Source organism: Dendrobates tinctorius, unplaced genomic scaffold (genome assembly GCF_039654945.1).
Source record: "Dendrobates tinctorius isolate UK_male_01 unplaced genomic scaffold, ASM3965494v1 ptg000065l, whole genome shotgun sequence".
In the NCBI taxonomy this organism is placed as follows: Eukaryota; Metazoa; Chordata; class Amphibia; order Anura; family Dendrobatidae; genus Dendrobates; species Dendrobates tinctorius.
Genome location: NW_027361733.1, coordinates 5,277,240 through 5,295,820, shown reverse-complemented (window position 1 = coordinate 5,295,820; position 18,581 = coordinate 5,277,240). Strand labels below are relative to the sequence as shown.

The 18,581-nt window shown below is 44.7% G+C and overlaps 1 protein-coding gene across 6 annotated transcripts in view; it reads left to right on the top strand.

Annotated features, from left to right (window-relative positions):
• Positions 1–18,581, top strand: part of EYA2 (EYA transcriptional coactivator and phosphatase 2) — a 340,732-nt gene that overhangs the window by 93,410 nt on the left and 228,741 nt on the right. Inside the window, exon 2 of one of the 6 annotated variants that reach the window (XM_073580559.1) lies at positions 3,203–3,287. The exons of the other annotated variants lie outside the window; for them this stretch is intronic. The gene's annotated coding sequence lies outside the window, so the exon portion shown is untranslated. The remainder of the gene's footprint in view (positions 1–3,202; positions 3,288–18,581) is intronic. 6 annotated transcript variants of the gene reach the window in all.

Below are 18,581 nucleotides of genomic sequence, written 5' to 3'. Positions count from 1 at the left end.
GAGGTGACAGATTCCCTTTAAGCAATGACATCATTTATACGTCACATGACCGATGCAACCAATCAGGGGCACTTATACCTCTTAGGCTAGTGATTGGTTGTCGTGGTTAGGTGCGGTATACAGAACTGTGTCACTATAGGCCATAATATAAAATGGTATTGGGACAAGAGGAAAGTGGAAACAATTGGAGAATGCTGTGGAAAAAGATAGCACCAGTAACATTTATGTGCTGTAACTGTGAGACAACAAGTGTTTTCTCCATTAAAGTCAAGGGATAAAGGATTCAGATTAGTCAGTGTGTGACTTTACATTTCCACGGTGTCCTAAAATATTCTGTAATTTTGTATCATCCATCTGGTTAAAATATTAGGCCGAGCTTACACCATACGATCTGTGGCGTTAAAATCTTGCCAACTGGCAAGACGTTTACCAACCAGCGGCTATGTAATAACCTGGTTAGACAGGCAGACAGCACATCAGATGAGCACTGAAAGGTCTGTCATCATAGATCATTCCAGTGCTCATAGGCTGCTACTGATCTCGGCAGCACATATCCTGTTGACGCAGGATGATGTGCTGCCGAGAATGATGATTTTTTTTTTTAAGCACACCAAAAGATCGTTTCTCCCTATAAAAAAGTGTTTTGCTCGCTCATCGGGTGTCCGGCAGCCTGTTTAGACTGGGACTTTATCATTTTAGAGTTGAAGGGGTTAAGCTGAAGTGTATGGAGCTGATGCAGGTTCCTTCTCTAAGCTGCCCTTAAGGCATCCACGGGAAACTAACGCTAAAGTACCGAAAAACAAAGAGCATAGATAAAGGAGATGAGTGTTCTTGCACTGTTTACCCTGCTAAATGTTATCGTACTCATCTGCAGAGAATAATTGTCCTCTTCAGCCCCGCGCCAGCGACTATCCTATAAGTAAACACCATAAGGAGCTCGCCCATCGCAGGCTTTGATGTCAGAGCCGAGCGCAGTGTTTACTGTCACACGTGCGGATAAAATCCAAGATTACTGCCCAGGACGGTTATGAATTCCTATTTTTCTTTTCATGATAAACACTATAGACAAGGACAACTATTTATTTAAAGCTTTGCAACTTTACAGAATACACACTGGCCCTGATTCATCATTTGTTCTTTTTTTTAAGATAATTTTTTTGTCTTGTTTTTATTTCTGCGCTGGCAGATTTTGTGCCAAATAGCTTTGAATTTTTTTTGCATTTGAGAAAATCGAATTCCAAACCAATAGTAAAAGCGAGCACATAGACCAAATGTAGCTGAAAATTGGATCCAGCACAATGATGAAGAACTGGTGTTTTTTATTGTATGCAATTATCTCCCCCCCCCCCCCCCCACACCTTTCCATTCATAGAAGCACTCCTGTGCTATGTATGAGAGAGCCGCTGTCAGACATCTCTGGTGGCAGATAATCTCTAGAGAGCAATAGGATTGGCCGTCCAAAATCGAGCGTGCCAGATCCTACTGTCCCTCAACAATCATCTGTGGGGGTCTCCATACAAATGGGACTGTTTCCTGAACTAATCAGTATTGGCAAGTCTAAGGCTGGGGTCACACAAGCGTATGTTCTCTGGTGCGAGAGAATCAGACCGATCATGCTAAGGACACTGTCACAGTTTGATCTAACATAGTAACATAGTTAGCAAGGCCAAAAAAAGACATTTGTCCATCCAGTTCAGCCTATATTCTGTCAGAATAAATCCCCAGATCTACGTCCTTCTAAAAACCTAATAACTGTAAGATACAATATTGTTACGCTCCAGGAAGACATCCAGGCCTCTTTTGAACCCCTCGACTGAGTTCGCCATCACCACCTCCTCAGGAAAGGAAGTCCAGATTCTCACTGCCCTAGCAGTAAATAATCCTCTTCTATGTTGGTGTTAACATTTTCTCTCCTCCAGATGCAGAGAATGATATAAACAGATCCTCTGAGAGATATTTGCATTGTCCCCTTATATACTTATACATGTTTATTAGATTGTCCCTCAGTCGTCTTTTTTCTAGACTAAATAATCCTAATTTTGCTAATCTCTCTGGGTATTGTAGTTCCCCCATCCCCTTTATTAATTTTGCTGCCCTCCTTTGTACTCGCTCTAGTTCCATTATATGCTTCCTGAGCAATGGTGCCCAAAACTGTACACAGTACTCTATGTGCGGCCTAACCAGGGATTTGTACAGAGGCAGTATAATGCTCTCATCATGTGTATCCAGACCTCTTTTAATGCACCCCATTATCCTGTTTGCCTTAGCAGCCACTGCCTGGCACTGGCTGCTCCAGGTAAGCTTATCGTTAACGAGGATCCCCAAATCCTTCTCCATGTCAGATTTACCCAGTGGTTTCCCGTTCAGTGTGTAATGGTGATATTGATTCTTTCTTCCCATGTGTATAACCTTACATTTATCATTGTTAAACCACATCTGCCGCCTTTCGGCCCAAGTTCCCAACTTATCCAGCTCCATCTGTAGTAGAATACTATCTTCTCTTGTATTGACTGCTTAAATAGTTTTGTATCATCTGCAAATATCGATATTTTACTGTGCAAACCTTCTACCAGATCGTTAATAAATATGTTGAAGAGAATAGGTCCCAACACCGACCCCTGTGGTACCCCACTGGTCATAGCAACCCAGTTAGAGAATATACTGTACCATTTACCCACATTTTCCCCCAGACCCAACATTCTCATTTTGTGTACCAACCTCTTGTGTGGCACGGTATCAAACGGTTTGGAAAAATCAAGATATACCACGTCCAATGACTCACCTTGGTCCAGTCTATAGCTTACTTCACAAAAAACGATTAGATAGGTTTGACAGGAGTGATTCCTCATAAACCCATGATGATACGGAGTTAAACACTTATTCTCATTAAGATAATCCAGAATAACATCCCTCAGAAATCCTTCAAATATTTTACCAACAACAGAGGTTAGACTTACTGGCCTATAATTTCCAGGTTCACTTTTAAGGTACTGTCACACTTAGCGATGTACCAGCGATCCCGACTAGCGATATGACGCGGTCAGGATTGCTGGTACATCGCTAAGTGGTCGCTAGTGAGCTGCTACACAGGCAGATCTCACCAGCGACATCGCTGGGGATGGGGGTCGCTACTTACCTGTCACACTAGGTGATCCTGACGTCCTCCCGCCCGCATCCACGCTCATCGCTCGTCTCTCCACAGGAAGCGCCGCAGGAAGCTGACGACGAGAAGCGGTCCAGGACATTCTCACGCGATCAGCGATAACCAGCGGGGGAGCCGGTCGTAGGTAAGTATTAGACACAGCGATGTCGCTAGCAATATCGCTATAACGTCACAAGTTATAGCGATATTGCTAGCGATATCGCTTAGTGTGAGAGTACCTTTAGAGCCCTTTTTGAATATTGGTACCACATTTGCTATCTGTGGAACAGACCCTTGCTATAGAGTCCCTAAATATAAGAAATAATGGTTTGTCTATTACATTACTTAGTTCTCTTAGTACTCGTGGGTGTATGCCATCCGGACACGGAGATTTATCTATTTAATCTTATTTAGCCAGTTTCGCACCTCTTCTTGGATGAGATTGGTGACCCTTAATATAGGGTTTTCTTTGTCTCGGCATTTCAACTAGCATTTCTTTTTCCATCGTGAATACCATGGAGGAGGTATTTAATATATTAGCTTTTTCCTCGTCCTAAACAACCATTCTTTCCTCACAATTTTTTAAGGGGCCTTCACTTTTACTTTTGATTAACATCTGAGTGCCATTTCAGTGAGATCCAATTCTCTCACATGACAGAATCGCAGCAAAGGTGTGGAGAAGATGGAGAAATTAAGCTCTACACAAAGGCCAAAAAATTAATAAAGTGAATAAGTTGCAAGGAATCCAACATAGCCACCAAATCACCATGACCTTGATGTGTTTCTCCATCACAATACTAGTTCATCAGGAAGTATGCAATTGTTGTTCCATTCTGGAAGGTGTGTTAGGGTAATGCCTCGAAGACATCAGCATGAAAAACTCATTTTGAACACCTCAAACACCTGCACGAAAGTAAAATCCAAATTTGTCCGCTGGTTGCACAAAACATTGTCACCACAATCCCATATTACTGGGACTAACTTGCAACATGTCTATAATTTTATTTTTTTAAGAGCGAAATATCCCCTCTAAAATAGCATGACTACACTCTCTTGCTCTCGTCTTTGTTCCAGTGTCCAGAAGTTCGTGAAATGACATCGCATCTATTGATTGTCATTGTGGTCAAAAATACAAACCTCATTGCTATTGGATGCCATAATGCAGTTACCTGCAACTTTACTGCCTGAGATTTGGTTGCTTTTTTTAATGCTGAATCTCACCCATTTTTGGGTGGTTTAATTTGTTTTTTTCAGCCATTGTGGAGTGGTTTGTCCAATGCTTTTTATAGGGACACAACTTTCCATGGTTTAGTTGCAATTGTAGCTTCAGTCTCATGAAAAGCAACACTGTACTGGTCAGTTGCATGGATCAGAGCTAACACAGGTCTATGACAAAAAAGCTGTTTGATTATTTTCATATAATTTCCATGTGTTTTGGTGTTTTGATAACAAAAAAAATGAAAAAAATCCTAAATGTCAGGACTTCTTCTTTAAACTCTGATGTGAATCATCGGAGGTCAGCTTATTTTCTTTCCCCATTAACATCATTAGGAACTGCGTGATTGGCTGTTGGCAGTCAGGTTGTTAGTGACATAATGAAAGGTCCTTATGTTTTCAAGAAACTTGCATTGGAATTTCATTCATCAACCGTGTTTCCCCAAATTAGCGTTATGGCTTTGCAGAAGTGTATTAATTCACCAGACTGTTTCTGTTTCAATTGTGGTGATTATACAGTGTTGAATCAACAGCTGAATATTACAGACTTTGCAAAAAAAAGTATACTTCGCATACGTCGGACTAAAACTTGGAGATCAAGATAAAGTTTAGGCGCCTTATAAAGTGTGCAAACGCTGTGTTGAGGACCTTCGAAATTGGTTCAAGGGTAAGAAAAAAGCTTTCCGTTACGGGATTAATATGGTATGGCGAGAGCAAAAGAACCATGGTGACGACTGTTACTTTTGTTCATGCAATGTGAACGGGTATAATTCAAAATAGAAGCATTCCATGTCATACCCCAATCTTCACTCAGCAATTCGTCCCATCCCCCATGGCACAGATATTCCACTACCCACGGCCCCTGCTATCTTGGAAGAGATACCTAGCTCTGATGAAGTTGGAATCATTCCTGAACCAGATGATGAATCAAGTTCTGACTTTTAAGATGATACAAGACCAACATTTTTTTCCCAGGCAGAGATGAAGGATTTAGTAAGAGACTTGAATCTTCCCAAAGATGCCGCTGAGTTACTCGGATCAAGGCTCAAAAGCAGGAATTTAATGTTACCTGGAGTGTTTTTTCATGGTTGAGACATCGTAAAAAGGAGTTCGTTCCTTAGTTTCCTCACTAAGACAAGATGGTTTATTGCATTGATGTTGAAGGTTTGATGGGTCAATTCAAAATCCAATATGATTCATCGCAATGGCGTCTTTTTATAGATTCTTAAAGAAGTCTCAAAGCAGTTTCACTCCACAACAGCGGTTTTTAAGCTTCCATCCCTGTAGGTCATTCCATACACTTGAAGGAAATCTATGAGAACTTGGAATTGGTTTTTCGTAAACTTAAATATTAAGACCACAGTTGGCAATTGTTTGAGGATTTGAAGATCTTGTGCATGCTGCTCCGGCAACAAGCTGGGAATACTAAATACCATTGTTTTCTGTGTTCGTGGGATAGTCAAGACTGAAAAAATCACTGCATTGAGACTGTTGTTAATGTTGTTGTAAATATATCACACAGGACATTCTGAGAATGCTGTATATATTTACATCACATAGAGTACACTGAGACTGCTGTATATAAATCACATGGAAGACAATATGACTGCTGTATATACATCACATAGGAAGCAATGAGACTGCTGTATACATCACATAGGATATACTAAGACTGCTGTATAAACATCACATAAGAGACACTGAGACTGCTGTATATACATCACATAGGATACGCTGAGGCGGCTGTATATACATCCCATAGGATACAGTGCAATTGCTTCATACATCACATAGGTGACACTGAGACAGCTCTATATACAATATATAGGAGACACTGAGACTGCTGTATATATATAGATCATTGTAGACACTGACACTGCTATATATACACATTACATAAGAGGCACTGAAACTGCTGCATACATCCCATAGGTCAGAGCACAATGCAAGCTAACTCTGCCCACAAAGAACACCCTGACACTGGCATTGGTGTCATGACATAACCCAGCATTGCATGAGCAGCAGCATTCATTAGTGAACTCTGCTTGTGAGCACTTTGCAGAAAAATTAATGGACCAACAGCCCAACACTGCAGCCTACCAAAAATCTGCTGAGGGCTGGATGAAATAAAATTTTTCGCATCGACCCCCTGTTACTAGCATTTATACAAGACTGTGGGTTTTACTATTGATATAGAAGGGTTAATGTTTTTTCCTCCTTGTTCTAGAATTTGTTCTTATATTGTTGTAGCCTTAGAGTCTCCGATTCAAGGATGTTATACTCCTTATTTCATATGCAATATCTTCAAGAGTCTGCAAGAACATGTTTTGGGTACATGGTAAATAAAGGTCATCATGACCTGGGTAACGGGGGGGCTACGAGTTACATTGAGTTACATTGCTGTAAATGGTATAAAGTACTGCCTCTTGTGTGAATAAACTAGAAAATTAATTTGCTCACAACCTGTGTGCATGGTAGCACAAGACACACATTCTAATATCAAAGATAAATTCTCAAAACACAGAAATAAGGCTTAAGAATAGGCCGTGATGTATTTTATTGAGTTACTATAAATAAATAAATAATTTAATAAATATTAATATCACATATTACATAATCATAAAATACTCATGCAACTCCACCAGTAAAAATTTCCAACGACCAAACCCACCCGGCAAGAGCTGGGCGATTATCCAACAGCCAGGGCCAAAATTATTGGACCTGCCCCCCCTAAAAAACCAACACATCACAGCCATTTCTCAACCAACTTCTGCAAACACAAATTAAAAATATCCAATCCTATGTCTGATAAATAACTATATCAGATCTAAAAAAACCTGTAGAAAATCCTTCGAGATCCACATGCCTGTAAGAAAAAACACCTATTCTCCTTGTGAATTTTTCCATCGCTTTATTAATCTTTTTTCTGATTTTTTCAAAAAATTTACAATCCTTCCCAGATCAGGACAGCCTAGGAAATATTTCAGAAAATGCTATGCTGGCTGATGGGAACCATCATTTAATCAACGATAAATCCCTCCTCATTACCCAAAGAAGATCCAGGGTTTTTACTTTACCCAAATCATTTCCCCCAATATGCAGAATAATCAAATTTGGACTAGGCCAAATTAAGGCCAATATTTTTAAATCACTAATGATATTCACCCACTTTAAACCTCTCACACCATGCCAAAATATATGAAAACTGTCCTTGTCAAAAGACAAATTCTCGGAGTAAGATCTCTTGGAGGCCCTCTTCTGGGCCCAATGAATATAAGAATGGCCCACAATCCAAATAACGTGCGGACCTAAAAATGGATATTCGCCTTAAATAATGAGATTAGGTCTTATATACAGCTTATATCTATTCAAGTTCCATCTTCCTAGATGTTTGATCATATTCTCGCTCAATCCCAAACTCGCAGCTTCAGTAGCTGCACCAATTCGAAAAGAGTGAGAAGAAAACTTCAGATCAGACAGACCCAACTTACTCAAACTCTTTTTAAGGACTGCATTAAATTGAAACTTTGTAACAAAACTTCCTTTTTCATGAATGAATAAAGGACCGTTGTTTCCTGGTCTTACAGATAGCCATTTGGACATATTATACGCAGGACAAATAGTTTTATTATCCAGTGCATTCAATGTGATGTAGGAACCTTTACCTGACTGGTCGGTTTTTGATCTTCTTATGAAAATAAACAATATTTGCTAATATTAATGTCATTAGATCTTAGTCCAGAGACCTCATTCTTATTTAGGCAGGTTAATTTCCCAATTCTTAAAGTTGCAAAGAAAGCCAATAAAAAGGCTGCTCTGAACAAAAAGATTTCTAACTCATCCAAACAAACCTCTGGCAAAATTAGAGACAATTTATGCAACAAATTAACAGACAAAGGGCGCCTAACATCCGGTTTAGCTGATCTGCGTCTATATCCTTTGAGGGATTGCTTTATAGGGAAAAAATTAAGTAAAGAATCTCCTCCATACAACTTTAAGAAAAATGAGACTCCTGCTAACATCTTAGATATGGAGGATACACCCAAATTTCTTACAAGCAAGAAGTTAACAAAAACTATGCCTGTATCCACATTACTTTTACTGTAATTTACATTCATAGAGCTACAGAATTTTTTCCAAACTTTCCATGCTGCTGAATAGCCAGCCCATGTATTTGAAGACAGTGAATTCCTAATGAAAGATGGAATTACTCCCAGACAAGATCCCAGAGATGTTCCGGGCACTGCGTCCATTCCTTCTCGGCAATGGCGGATCTTAATAGGGGCGGATGGGGCGGTCGCCCCGGGCCCAAGGTTTTTTGGGGGCCCAGGGCAGGGGCCAATCCGGTCAGTCGGCATCTGTGTGAGCCGCCCGCCGCCGCCCAGTGGCGTAGGAACTTGGAAGGGGGGCGGGCAGTCCCAGGCGGCACGTGTGTGGGGGCGGCGCAGCACGGCAGGAGCAGAAAATCCTCCTCTCTCTGTGCTGTGGCCGGGACTCAGGAGAGAAGCGTGGAGGCGGCCGGCCGAGGCACAGTGAGGAGAGAAGAGAGAGTATATCAGGCTCAGCCCAGGAGATTTTGGCAGCGGCTAGCGCAGGTGGGTCACTCACCGTCACCATTTGGGAGGAGGATGCTCTGCCTCTCCCCAGCCTCCCTGGCTGCTCCCTCCAATCCAATGCATTATGCAATTTATGCGGCTGCCTCCATGCTCTGCCTCTCCCCAGCCTCCCTGGCTGCTCCCGGCTCCAATGCATTATGCGGCTGCCTCCATGCTCTGCCTCTCCCCAGCCTCCCTGGCTGCTCCCTCCAATGCATTATGCAGCTGCCTCCATGCTCAGTCAGCTGCTGAGCTCTCCCTGCGGGCAGCTTCCTTCCACTCAGTGTCACTCACAACTTAAGTCACACTCACACACACAGCAGCCAGGCAGCCGCAGGCAGGCAGCCTGTGTAAGGCTGTGTGCACACACTGCGGATTTTGCTGCGGTTCCGCAGTGGTTTTTGACATCCGCAGGTAAAACCGCAGGTATTTTGACCTGCGGTTTCACCTGCGGATTTTACAAAATCCGCGCCGATGAATCCGCACCTAATCCGTAGCGTGTGCACACAGCCTAAGTGTAACTTATATGTGTCACGGCACCGCCAGACTCAGGGCCTGCTGTCCCGGCCTCGGCCAGTAGGAGGCGCCGGACTATCACATCACCGCCAGACTCAGGGCCTGCTGTCCCGGTCTCGGCCAGTAGGAGGCGCCGGACTATCACATCACCATCAGACTCAGGGCCTGCTGTTCCGGCCTCGACCACTAGGAGGCGCCGGACTGTCCTATCACCGTCTGACCCGTGGCCTGCAGTCTCGGCCTTGGTCTCTGGGAGGCGTTGTGCTTCAACCCCGAGTGGTGGCGGCGATAGTCATGAGGCTCCTGCGCAGGCGTCCGCTGGACGCAGGCTTCGCTCCTCGGTCAGTCATGAAGGGGCTGGTGCATTACCATCCAGCCTGGTCCTGGGGGCGGTCCGGATGACATCATCAGGCCACGGGCCTAATAGATCACAGACTGAATATGAGTCAACAGTGTGATGCAGCAGCTAAAAAGGCAAATGCAATGCTAGGATGTATTAACAGAAGCATACAGTCTAGATCACGTGAAGTCATTATTTCCCTCTACTCCTCTTTGGTCAGACCTCATCTGGAATATTGTGTCCAGTTTTGGGCACCACATTTTAAAAAAGACATCAACAAACTGGAGCAAGTTCAGAAAAGAGCGACCAGAATGGTGACCGGTCTGCAAACCCTGTCTTATGAGGAAAGGTTGCAGGATTTGGGAATGTTTAGTTTGCAAAAGAGAAGACTGAGAGGAGACTTAATAGCTGTCTACAAATATCTAAAGGGCTGTCACATTGTAGAAGGATCAACTTTATTCTCATTTGCACAAGGAAAGACTAGAAGCAATGGGATGAAACTGAATGGGAGGAGACACAGATTAGATATTAGAAAAAACTTTTTGACAGTTAGAGTGATCAATGAGTGGAACAGGCTGCCACGAGAAGTGGTGAGTTCTCCTTCAATGGAAGTCTTCAAACAGAGGCTGCACAGACATCTGACTGGGATGATTTAGCGAATCCTGCTTTGAGCAGGGGGTTGGACCAGATGGCCCAGGAGGTCCCTTCCAACTCTACGATTCTATGATTCTATTGTAAACCTGATCCCTCAAATACCTTGGGACTGCTCTTGCAGGCCGCCGGATATATTCTTGGTTCCCCTGCGTGTTACTGTGTGAATTGCTGTTTTACTGACTCTGACTTTTGCCTGGACTTCTGACTTTGCTTCTGCCTAACGATTCTGTACCTCTGCGACTCTCCTGGTTTATGACACTGACTTCGGCCTGGATTCTGACTCTGCTTCTGCCTAACGACTTTGTACCTCTGCTGCCCTCCTGGTTTATGACTCTTACTTTGGCCTGGATTCTGACTCTGCTTTTGCCTAACGATTCTGTACCTCTGCTGCCCTCCCGGTTTATGACTCTGGCTTCGACCTGGAATCTGACTCTGCTACTGTCTACTGTTTTTATACCATTTCTGCCTGACTGGTTTAGTCTCGGATATCATTGCCTCTGTGTCCTGTATTGGAACACCTTTCTGGCGACCGTCCTGCTCTGGTCATTGCTCCTATTCAGACAGCGCCTCCTGGGCTCTGCTATAAATCCAGATCCCTGTATAGGGGTAAAGGGTATCAGTGTTTCTCGGGGTGCTGTCTGGCTGCAGCCCAGACCGCAGGCAGACGTCACAATATGTTAACACAAAAAAATGGAGTGAAAGTCCAAAATATTTTAGAAACGTAAGAAATTTATTTGAGGAACAACCCCGTTATCCCATGCTAAAGTGCTTACCCATCATGTGCTCCAGGGCAAGTGCAGAGCCGCCACCAGCGCAAGTGCAGCGTGGCGGCGCTGCACTTGTCCTGGAGCCTCCAGCCTCCAGGACAAGTGCAGCGCCGCCACGCTGCACTTGCGCTGGTGGCGGCGCTGCACTTGTCCTGGAGCACATGATGGGTAAGCACTTTAGCATGGGATAACGGGGTTGTTCCTCAGGGTGCGCACCTGGGTTCTTCCCTACACTTTGTGTCTCGGTTTTATAGCCCATCATTATATTTTGACTGTTGATTTTGAGGAATATTTAATATTATTTATATTGTTTGACCATACAATACAATTTCTTGTGAGAAAAAAGAAATTTTTCTTTGTTTTTATGGTCTAATAAATGTTACAATTTGTATACCTAAAAATCAGCATATGCAGTGTTTTTGTGAGAAGAGCCACAAAATTTGGACAGAAAATGTTTTCCTGGGAAGGGGGGTACAGGGGCCCAGGTTTTATGAACAGCCCCGGGCCCATAGTCCACTTAATCCGCCACTGCTTCTCGGCTCCTGGAACCAATGAATGAAAGGCTTCCCACTGATGGCGAGAAAGGGCATCAGCCACAATGTTTTTAAACCCCACCACATAGCGAGATTTTAACCAAATGTTCAATTTTAAACATAACAAAACTAAATGCCTGAGCAATTTTGTTGACCATTTGCACTTAGAAGATAACGTATTCAAAGCTAACACCATTCCCTGGTTATCTGACAGAAACAAGATCCTCATGTTCTTAAGAAGAGGACCCCATAGTACCAAGACCACTAAAATAGCATACAACTGTAAAGCAATTACGTTCTTGGTTACCTTATTACAGACCCATGAGGCTGGCCATTCTGCTGCCGACCACTTACCATCAAAAAAGACACCATAACCTAGACTTTGATCAACATCCGTGAACAGATTCAATTACTCCGCCGATGAAAACTCAGATTGCCAACAACTGCGACCATTAAATGAACTAAGAAATTCCAACCACATTTCTAAGTCTGCCCTCATAGCCGAGTTAAAGGCCCCGTTACACATAACGATGTCCCAGAGATCCCACCAACGATCCGACATGGATGGGATCGCTGGGACATCGTTAGGCTGATCGCTGGTGAGCTGTCACATAGACAGCCCCTCCAGCAATCAGGACTAGCGAGCAAGCTGGTTTCCAATGTAAACAGTGGGTATCTAAGAGCCGCGCGGCTCTTGGTTACCCGCTGTTTACCTTGGTAACCAGCGTGCATGCTGGTTTCTAAGGTAAACAGCGGGTAACTAAGAGCTGCGTGGCTCCTAGATACCCGCTGTTTACATTGGAAACCAGCGTGCAGCGTCGCTGACCGTTGCTCTCCCACCGCCACATGCAGTGATGCGTGCTGGCCAGCGGGAGACCAACGATCAAAAAATGGCCCAGGCCGATCCTGCACGATCAGCAATACCCGGCAGGGGGTCGGTCGCTGATCCATGTCACACACAGCGATATTGCTGGTGAGATCGCTGTGGCGTCACAAAATCAGCGATCTTGCTGGCGATATTGCTTTGTGTGACGGGGCCTTAACGCTAATGTGACACCTAGGAGATTTTACCCCTTTTGTCACGTCATAAAGTCTTCTCAGAAATACCCTACCCATCGGTAAAATACGGAGCGTAAAATTCAATGAACCAAGAACAGACTGAAACTCTTTTAAAGTGGTCTTTTCTTTAGTTACCAACTGCAAAATCTGAGTCCGCAAACGCAAAACTTTCAAAAGAGGAAGCCTACATTCCATAGCAAAAGAATCTATAGTTATACCTAAAAACTCCAAGCAGGTACTGGGTAAAAACATCTTTCTTCCGCCAATGGAACACCAAACCAACCCAAAATTTCGTTAAACTTCATTAGTAACCTCAAACAAACATCCGAACCACCTTCACCTATAAATAAAAAATCATCTAAGTAATAAAGAACCCTGCCTTCCCCAATCTCCTGATGTAGCACCCATTGCAAAAAAGAGGAAAAAGCTTCAAAGTAGAAACAAGATAGAGAAAAAACCATCGGCAAGCTTCTAACAAAATAAAAACTATCTCTGAATTGAAAATCTAACAAATTAAAGCCCTTTGAGTCAACTGGTAATAATCTGAATGCTGATTTTATATCAGTTTTAGCTAACAAAGCTCCTTTTCCATATGACCTCAGCAAATCAATTGCCTGATTGAATGATGCATATTTCACCGAGGCCCGATCCTTATCAACCTCATCATTCAAAGACGTACCCTCTGGGAAGGAAAGGTGATGTATGATACGTAGGGATGAGCGAGTATACTCGTTAGGATTCGGTACTCGGCAAGTAATCCGGTACTTACGGTACTCGAATCCTGGCAAGTATTTCACTTCTCACCTCGCAATATTCGGCACAGCCCGCACAGCCCAGCACAGTCCCCGCACAGCCCAGCACAGACCCCGCACAGTCCCCGCACAGCCCTGCACAGTCCCACACAGTACCTGCACAGCCCAGTACAGACCAGCACAGTCCCGCACAGCCCAGTACAGTCCCGCACAGACCGGCACAGTCCCCGCACAGTACCTGCGCAGCCCAGCACAGTCCCGCACAGCCCGGCACAGTCCCACCCAGACCGGTATAGTCCCCGCACAATACCTGCAAAGCCCAGCACAGCCCGGCACAGTCCCGCACAGGCCAGCACAGTCTTCGCACAGGCCAGGACAGCCCGGCACAGCCCAGCACAGTCCCGCACAGACCGGTATAGTCCCCACACAATACCTGCAAAGCCCAGCACAGCCCGGCACAGTCCCGCACAGGCCAGCACAGTCTTCGCACAGGCCAGGACAGACCGGCACAGTCTTCGCACAGGCCAGCACAGTCCCGCACAGCTTGGCACAGTTCGCACAGGCCAGCACAGTCCCGCAGAGCCCAGCACAGTTTTCGCACTGTCCCCGCCCAGCACACACACAGCCCATTAATCTCATTTCCCATAGACTTACATTGGACTCGCTACTCGTTTCGAGTACCTGAGTATTAGGAGTCCGAATACTTCACTACTTGCTCATCCCTAATGATATGAAATCTACCCAATTCTTTTTTAGGTACTACTCCTAGCGGGAACAGCCTAAAATTCTTAAAAGGAGGAGACGAAAAAGGGCCGGACATTCTTCCCAACTCTATTTCTTTTTTAATTTTCATACTCACCACCTCTTCAAACATTTTTACAGAAGAAAGATTTTCAACCCAGCAACAGCCAGAACCCAAAAACTCAAAAGATTTGGTTGATAATTTCCTTTTATCATCTTGCTCCATCCTATCATCTTTTTTCTCTTGCCTAACAAAAGATTTCTTGATAGGCAGCAGAGAAAAAATATCTACATATTCAAGATTACAAATTTTATCCTTTACAGTACTACTTAAGTGAAAACCTAAAGGTGAAATTTTGCATGCTAAAGCCTCCTTAAGGCAGCATTCAGAGACCACCACCCTCTTTCTGAGTGTGGGATCCCTAAATTCGCCCCCAGGAGGAACAGCCTCCCTGCTACTCCTAATCTCAGGCTCCGCTAACTGTCATTAATGAACCTCAGTAAATCCTGCATAAAATTAGATACTCTATAGTCCCTACTCAATACAGACAAATTATCATAACATCTCTCACTCGTCCGGTCCAGGGTAAGATTCTCAGCGGGAGATTCCTCTTCAGCACTTGATGCTTCCTGGAGTGGAGGGCACTGGCGCTGCCAACCTTCTTTTCTCCTAGCTGGCGCCTCTTCATCCTCTGAGGAATCAATGACATACCAGGCTCCAGCCACTGCAGCACATCCGTCCTCATCTCTCCCCATGGTCACGTGCGATAATGGGATCGAAGAGTGCCCCGCCGGTACTGAAGCTGGTGCCCCAGATCTCACCCGGCGTCCCAGAGACTCGCTGGCCCAGTGAGCTTTATCCTCCTATGCCGCCCTATGACGTCCACGACAGCACAGCTTGACTCTTGAACTTGTGGCAGGCGGTGACTTCCTTCTAACGTTGGTCTTCTTTCGGGACACAAGCGGCTGCTGTGAGTAAGTGCTATGGGACTGTCTCCTTCTCTTAGGTTTTATAGCACCCTTTTGCCCACACTTCTCTGCCACCGCTGACCCTGTCAGTCCACGTCACTATTCTTTCTTCCAATGTTGACAGAGGCTCTGCTTCTCACAGACATTTCTTTAGCCATTCTTCTCCGCCGGCCTTCCAGGTTCTCTTCAACATCGGCTCCAGGAGGGTCTCCATGTGTCTTCTGTCTTGATCTGACGATGACTGACACCACTCAAGCTAATCCTTTTTTATATAGCAACTGATATTATCGCCTTTATTGACAGCTGTCAATCAGATTTCTCAAAAAAAACAGGAAAGTTCCAACGGCCAGAACCAGTTTAAACCTGCTCGTGCAGAACGCACAGCTTACACATCTGACCTTTTGACTTATAAATATGACTGAAAACCCCATTAATAACAAACTCTCATCATAAGTCCTTATCATTAGAATAAATATTATCTATTTTAAAGTCTGTGCGACCATGTACCCCTCCAGTCTAAAACTGGGGGGCCCCTCAATTTTTTCTCCGAACGCTTGTTATTTGAGGGCGCAATCTCTTAATTCGGCCTCACTTGTGATCTGGCATATCTGACTTTGGGTCAGAAAGAAAACAGCTACAACTAGTGTTGAGCGATACCTTCCAATATCGGGAAATATCGGATCGGATCGGACCGGTACCCCAAAAATATCGGGTATCGCCGATTCCGATACCGGAAACCCATGCAAGTCAATGGGGCACAAATATCGGAATGAAAATAAACCCTTTCTTTCCTTGCACATCCAGTTCGGGTGGGGGGAAGAGTGTGGGCGGACACTGTGCGAGTCTGTGTGTGCAGGCGGGGTCTGTACGGGCCTCTCGGGGGTCTGTGCGGGCCTGCCGGGGGGTCTGTGCGGGCCTGCCGGGGGTCTGTGCGGGCTCCCGGGGGACTGTGCGGGCCTGCCGGGGGTCTGTGCGGGCTGCCGGGGGTCTGTGCGGGCCTGTCGGGGGTTGTGTGTGTGTGTGCAGGCATCGTCCGATGGGAATACAAGTCAGTGACAGTGATTGACACATTATATATGTGGTATGTATGTAGTATGTATGTATGTTTTATGAATGTAGTATATATGTAGTATGTATGTAGTATGTATGTTGTATGAATGTATTATATATGAAGTATGTATGTAGTGTGTATGTTGTATGAATGTTGTATATATGTAGTTTGTATGTAGTATGTATGTTTTTTTTGTTTTTTTTTACATTCAACACATTAGCCGGATGATGGGACTACTACTGTCCCATCATTGGCTAATGTGTCAATCACTGTCATTGTAGCAGGCATAGCCCGATGGGACTTGTAGTCCCATCGGACGATGCCTGCACACACACACAACCCCCAGCAGGCCCGCACAGACCCCCGGCAGCCCACACAGACCGCGCATCATGATGACATCATTTCAGTAGCCAATCACAGCCATGCCATTAGTTAACATGGCTAACACAACTGACTCATTGCATTATGGGAACTTCCGATTCCGGTATTCGATATTGTAAAAATATCGGTACTCGGTATCGGAATTCCGATACAGCGAATATCGGCCGATACCCGATATTTGCAGTATCGGAATGCTCAACACTAGCTACAACACTATATACTGCAATACTATGGCATTTCAGTATATAGTATAAGTGATCAGACTATAACAAGTTTAAAGAAGTTGTCCACTATCATAGCTCAGTTACTGTTTTTGCCGTAAATAAATAAGGATAATGCCCCTAAAGATCCCCATATAAATTTTCTGCCAGTTTTCATGTTATTTTATGCCTTTATGCTTCACTTCTCCCTGCTCTGGCATCAGCTCTGCTGTCACAGCCATCACTTTTTCTTAGAATTCTCTGCTCTATTGTAACTACATTTCCCATCATCCCTTGTGCTGTGCTGTAAGTCAGCAGTGAGAGCCCCCTTCCCATAACTTCGCCGAAACCCTTCCTACTCCATCCCAGCCTCACACACAGCCTCAGTATGAACTGTATAAGACACTGTTAAGAAAAGAAGTAATGTGCAAACATCAATCCTAGCAATAAAGAGTATCCTCTATTCCTCATTCTGCTCTTCTGTAATAGGATGGATGGGGAAAGAGATGATTGTATTCATAATATAGAAGGGATACAGCAGGTGTATATAAATTGCACAAGATATAGAGCGGTTTGTACAGTATATATATATGGAGCGCTGCCATGGCCGTGGAGATACTTGGTATCGGGCCGGTTCTTAAGGGGATGTGTCATGGCAGCAGAGACTTGGTCCGTGGCCTTGGGCATCCTATGAAAATTATTATAAAACGGGAAATAAAGTTTATAAGGGGTTAATTTGTGATGCCACCTGTGGTACTCGGCAATAAGGTGTTGGCCGACGCTGCTTGAAGAGACCGCTGGGGCTGATGGTGATGCAGCAGAGTTGGTACAGCTCTCCACAGGTAGATCTAAGTCCCGGGCACTTATAATGTTAAAGATAGCGGTGATGTTTGAAGTGCAGAGCAGGTGGTGCAGTAAATAGCTCGGAGGACACAGCAGGGTGCAGTTTTCACACTTTTACTCATGGTTTGTGGTGCAGTCCAGGGCACCGATTACAGATGGTAATGGGGATCCGGGCTGCGGCCCTGGGTATCCTATGAAAATGGTTATAAAAGAGGAAATAAAGTTTATAAGGTGTTAATTTGTGACGCTACCTGTGGTACTCGGCAATAAGGCGTCGGCTGACACTGCTTGAAGAGACTGCTGGGGCTGATGATGATGCAGCAGAGTTGGTACAGCTCTCCACAGGTAGAGCTAAGTCCCAAGGTACTTATAATGTTAAAGATAGTGGTGATGTTTGTAGTGAAGAGCGGGTGGTGCAGTAAATAACTGTGAGGACACAGCAGGGTGCAGTTTTCACACTTTTACTCTCGGTTTGTGGTGCTGTCCAGGGAACCGATTACAGATGGTAATGGAGATCCGGGCAGCCTGGAAGGAAATTAGGATCCCCTAAGCTAGATGGTGCTGGAGGCCTCCTTACTGCGCTGTTCTCTGAGGTCCTTGCTGCCTGAAGCTATGCTCAGTCCTCTGTTCCTTACTGTTCTTTAGTGTTTGCCTGTATGGCAGGCAGCTTGAGCCTTTTACAGGTGTCACTCCTTCATGGTGGCTCCGGCTCTGGGATGCTGCTGTGCCTTAAGGTGTGTGATGGGGCCAGATTTGGCTGCTGGGACTGTTGTACCTGTGCAGCCACAGACTCCGGTGTCCGGTGTCAAGCGCTCTTCCCTGG